General features: G+C 41.2%; 1 protein-coding gene across 4 annotated transcripts in view; it reads right to left on the bottom strand.

The window, feature by feature from the left end:
- The window catches only part of kcnh6a (potassium voltage-gated channel, subfamily H (eag-related), member 6a), a 22,213-nt gene extending 21,479 nt beyond the window's left edge, over window positions 1-734 (bottom strand). The window contains exon 1 of one of the 4 annotated variants that reach the window (XR_003052464.1): window positions 52-734. The gene's annotated coding sequence lies outside the window, so the exon portion shown is untranslated. Of the gene's footprint in view, window positions 1-48 lie in introns of all 4 variants that reach the window. The other 3 variants (XM_017040825.2, XM_025064648.1, XM_017040824.2) reach the window with 3 other exon arrangements.
- Between the last annotated feature and the right edge of the window lie 4,947 nt (window positions 735-5,681).

Genomic DNA, 5,681 nt, shown 5'->3' with positions numbered 1-5,681 from the left:
CGGCCCCCGGCCCCCCCCCCCCCCCCCCCCCGCCGCCCCCCCCCGCCGCTGCTGCTGCTGCTGCTGCTGCCGAGAGAAGGGACTTCTCCGACACATCAACCTCACAGAGTTTAGTGGAGGCGGGGTTGGGGAGGAAAGGCTGTTTAAACACCAGAAATTGTCTTCTCTACCCGCTGGATGAGCGTTTGGTTGGTTTCTTTCTGTCAGCCGGAGTCGCTGTGGAACAGTGATGAAGAACAGCTCCGGTTACCAGGGTAATTGAAGATGCGGGATGATGCTCAGTGTGGAAAAAGTAGATGAGGATGCTGTGAAAGAAAAACGCAACATCATTTCATCTTCAAAAGGGGATAAAAACCAAAAGCTGTTTCTTCCACGATGATTTCGGCTCCTGTGCTCGCAGTGACGCGACCCTGCTGCGGTTACAGAAGTTGTGAGGAAAATAAAATTTCTGAATCCACTCAGTCTGAGTTCATTTTATAATCGCAAGTTTAAACGGAGCGAGATAAGTGCGTTGAACAGGAGTCTTGGATCAGACTCTGGTCCTGCATCCACTCCCCTGTCACCGCCCCCCAGGTCTCACACGGCGGCTGTCAGCGGAGGAAAGTCAACACCAGTGAACACAGCGACACAAGGAAGTGAGCGCTAATTACTCCTACAAAATACAAGTTTTTGTTTTGTAACGTATAGCATCCGGAGAATTTCACAAGAAAATGAAAAATAAAATAACTCCAAACAAATCCCAACAGCCCTCTCTATGATCCACTGATTTAATGTATGAATATATGAAATAATAATATTCATAGCTGGAGCAGTTATTTCGGTTGCCTTGTAGCAAATATATGCTTTAAAATGATATATAGCAGATAATGCCAAATTTGAAATGATCATTTTAAATTTCAGAACCAAACTAAAATCATAAATACCTGATGACAAAAGGTGTTTTATTTTGAAATCAACGCCTGAAGTTATAATGGCCTCATTGTGAATGACTTAATGGGGGTCTGACACTGACAGAGTGCAGACCCTTCCCAGTCTACTCTGCTTCAGTCCACATCACAAGTCTCACACATCACAAGTGTATAAAAATAGCCACCACCCCGGCCCACCCCCACTCCCCCCGTGGCTGCCATCACACGTCTGGAGTATTGTATCAATTTGCAGACATGATAAGATTTGGAATAACATTCTCTGCTTGGATGTATGGTTCCAGAAAGTAAACAGGTTGTTGTGGATTGTCAAACAGCATCGACTCTGGGTTGTGATGCTGTGATTTGTCCTGTTTCAATTTCAAGCTTGATAACATCTGTGGCAGAAACAGAGCTGTCACAGCACAGGGGATAAAAATGAAAAACAAAAGAAAAACACAGTTGTAAAGTTTGCTGAGGTGATGACACACTCCTTTTTTTTTACAGGCCTAACTCTGACTGAATGGAAATTTCCAGTCGACATTTTAATGTGCCAGAGTGAGACCTGCTGCTGAAGTGGACCAGAGTAACATGAGTGGGATAAGGAGCTGTAATTTTTACTATATGAGATATTATGAAATCTTTTTCTCAGGTGTTATCATAATATTAGGAATTATATTACAGCCATATTTTATGTTTTCACTTGGGTTTTAGTCCAAAATCATTCACTGTGTCCTGCCCGCACCAGAGGGCAGGACACAGTGAGGACAGTGAGGACACAGCAGGACACAGCAGGACACAGTCACCCAGCAGGACCTGTTCAGTTCACAGTTAAACATGAGACCAATCATGCAAAGCAAAAAGAAGAAAAGTTATTTTAATTGATGTTTTTTTATGCTTCAAATGTTTAGTTGAAAACCAACTAAAGGTGCGTTCCTATTTTTAGTTCATTTTATTTGTTGATGCACAATTGGTAATAATTTGGATCCAAGATTACTTATAAAGGGCCAATGCAATTTTTTTTAATACTTTTTTTTTCAGACTCAGTTCTAAAAAGTTCTTAAACGCAGGACTAGAACTAAACCAAACTTCTTTGGAAGTACCAGTGGTTGTTGGGCTTTCTGGTCAGTTGTCCAGTGTGTACCCCGCCGTCAGCTTCAGCCACAGTGAGATATGCTGAGAAGACTGAGAAGAAAATTGATGGATGGGTGGTTTATTCATGGGTTGATTCATTAACTAGTGGGGTGGTTGGTGACATCTGCACATCTCATAGGTCATCCAGCTACTTTGTCCAAAGAACAGCAAGTGTCCAAGCACATGTTCACCGATACAGCGGTTTAGTCGACGCTGGGTGTCGGCAGATCAGAGGCAACGCGGCCTGACGGTCCAGCAGGAAGCCTGAGGTGGTTGATCTGTGTTTTCTCTCAATGGCCTCGATGACATGAGAACTAAAATTAACCCAGGAGCCCACATGCCTTCCCATGACCCTTTGGTGTTAGAGCCGAGTGCCAGGATTATGCACGCAAGGCAGGGGTGATGGTTGTACAGGAGCTAATGCAGCGTCTCATCAGTGATGTCCACACATGGGAACCTTGACTTTTAACTGCTTTAGTTTTCTGCGTCGTCCTGAAATATTTGTTAAAAGCACAGCACCTTCAGCTTCCCAAAGAAGTTCCTTCGTATGGTGTAAGAGCCTTATTTAAGTTGTTCTAGAGAAATGTTCTCACCTTTTTGTGGTTTTAATTTTGACATTTTCTGCCTTTCTCTGTTCTGTTCTGTTCATTTCTCCTGGTGGAGAGATTTTAAATTCTAATGAGATGTTTTGCATTTTTAAATAATTAACACATGAATGACTACTATCCAAGTATTTTAACAAAGAAGTAAGAGAACATTCTGGAGGATGAAAATCTATTTGCGTCATTGTTATCAACGTGAATTTTGTGTATTTTGCCTAAAGGGCATCTTTTAACAAGCCTGACCGCTGGTGTGTATTCTTGTTTTTTTCACCTTACATGACAGCTATTGTCAGCGCTCTGGCTGCGGAAAGATAATGAACTTAAAAATGCCCGTCTCTGTCACCTCTTCATGGCCCTGCAGAACAGGAGCGGACGAGGAAGAGTCCCAGAAGCAGACAACACGGCCCGCACCTCTGACCGTACTGGCTGCTTTATCTGCCCGGAATTCTTCCAGCTCACGGTCACCTTCAGTGCAGACCTCGGAACTTCATTCTTCTGATAAGAACTGGATAAAAGAGATACATACTGTACTTTACTGACACACACACAGGGGTCGCACTTCAAAACACGAACACAAACCTCCGTCACCATAGGGACACGTTGTTCACAGAGGTGAATAAATGAAATACTAATAAGAATATTAAAGAAAGAAAAGATCATGAGACTACTATAGTGAAACGACTACGACTACTAAAACAACTACTGCTACTACTGCTAATAATAGTGATGATAATATAATTTATATTTTTATTTTAATCTAATTTATATTATTTATATATTTAAATATATACAAAATTATAATATATATATTTATATATAAACTAAATTCAATTCAATTAAATTGTAAATATACAAATATAAAAAACATGGTCCTCCTGAAATATGTGCTGTGTTTTTTCTGCGTAAATGCTTCCATCAAAACTACATTATAGAAAAATGTCGACACAATTCAAATTAATTCAGTAAAGGAGCACAAAAGAAAAGCAGTCGCAATGAAGACACTGAGCCAGTGTTCATTGAAATGATAATAAAACATGACAGTAACCATGAAGTGAAGTAGCAGTAATTAAAGCAATCATATAAAAGTGTGTGTTTCGTGGCCGTGCTGTGCCTCCGCGTCTCAAAATGCCTCCTGACTCCAGACTATCGCTGACACAAACATGATGCTGGAGCAGAGTTAATTTAATCAATTGGGCATCCTGGAGTGTTCCTGTAGCGGAGCAATAACTCACACTGGCGCTGAGTTTTGTTTCCACTGGAGAGAGTGATCTGTCAACAGACCACATGAAAAAGACCAGTGTCCAGGTGCATTAATCCACCTGTCTGGTACACAGAGATTGACTGATGGGCCGTGATATATGACTGACTTCATGACCTGACCACGCAGACCCAACATATCTGTGTGTTTGTCTCTCCATATATTGCTTTTAAATTTAATTTTCTATAAGGTTTTCTAAAGGTCACAGTGGGGTCATCTCTGCTGCAGGGTCTAAAACAGTGTATATTAAAACAAGAAAAATCTAGGTTTTATGGGAACTTCCTGTTGTCTTTTTGAGACAAAAACTACAATTCGATGTGAAATAATATATAAAATCAAATATAGAGTAATAGGAGTGTGTGTATATGTATGTCTGTATTTAATATATATGTATATACAAATATATTCATACATACAGTAGATATCCACCCATCCATCCATCCATTTTCATCCGCTTATCCGTTACCGGGTCGCGGGGGGAGCAGTTGCCACCCAAATCACATTGCACCGTACCAACCCCCCCAAACCTTCCTGTGGGTGGAGAGTCCACTGGAAGGTACCAACCACCCTAACCGGGATTCGAACTTGCCCAGGAGGTGAACCCTGGGGTTCCACACCAATGACAGAGACATTGCCTCTGGGCCAAAGCGCCACACATAGATATCTATGTATATATATATACACACACACTATATATATAATCATATGTACATTATCCCCAGTTAAATACACTCTCTATATGAAACCTCAGTGTGTGATAGTTTTATCATCATTTACTTTACATGTATTAAATGTTCACGTCTCAGACGTCAGGTTTGAACTGTTGTTTAAACGTCCCAGGACCAGCTGCTCCTCCTGTGATTACTTTAAACTATAATTACGCACTTTAAGCAAATGTGTTTAGCACCAAACAAATTCTTTAGTTCATAGCAATGAAATGAAATCACAGCCACCAGTCAGTCCCTCCGCTCCAGTCCCCAGCTGCCAGCCTCTTCCTCTGTGTGTGTGTGTGTGTGTGTGTGTGTGTGTGTGTCTGCTGGGCTGGAATCAAAAGCAGAAGTCAAGTCACCAGCTGTTACACATCACCATCATCAAGTAAATACCTGGTTCCTGTATAAACACTTCAGCAGACTGGACGCTCTGTTTGTCCAATTAGTCATTAATAAAGCCTCTTGAGTTTTTTTAATGTCTGCCATTTGCTTTGTTCCTGTTTCCGCTGTGTCTTCCTTTTGTCTCTGCTCAGTCTCTCTCTTGGTTTTGAGGTAGAATAACTGTGATTGATTCTGCCACAGAGCTGTGTCCTGCTCACTGTTTCATCAACAGCCTTACAACCACGCATCTGAAAGTAGCGACGAATCAGGAGGTAAAGCAACTAGAAAAGACTGTGGCTTCTAGATAAAAGAGGAATATTTAAAAGGTGGACTTTCCACCAAACTCATATGCAAAAACTGGTGAAAGTGCACCCATCTGCCCAGCGTCACTCCCTGGTAAGTAAAAACACTGCATCAGAGAGGGTTTGAAATGATGAACCAAACGACGGACATTTGGTTGTTCTATCAGTTTTATTGCTAAGTTAGCATAGCACACACACATCTACATTACACAGTCTGTAGCGTCGGTCAAGGCTAATGTTATATTCACATATGCAGGGATTTTCACAGATATAGGTTGAGTTTAGCAACACCTAGGGTAAAAGTCAGGAGCCGCATTATCTATTCATAATCAACACGCTTTTTTTAAAAAAAGTAGCTAAAACATCTTTATATAAATACGTATATATAT

Source organism: Cynoglossus semilaevis, chromosome 17 (genome assembly GCF_000523025.1).
Source record: "Cynoglossus semilaevis isolate Cse_v1.0 chromosome 17, Cse_v1.0, whole genome shotgun sequence".
Classification (NCBI taxonomy): domain Eukaryota; kingdom Metazoa; phylum Chordata; class Actinopteri; order Pleuronectiformes; family Cynoglossidae; genus Cynoglossus; species Cynoglossus semilaevis.
Note: the sequence above shows the minus strand (reverse complement) of the source record. Positions and strands in the feature narration are given on the sequence as shown.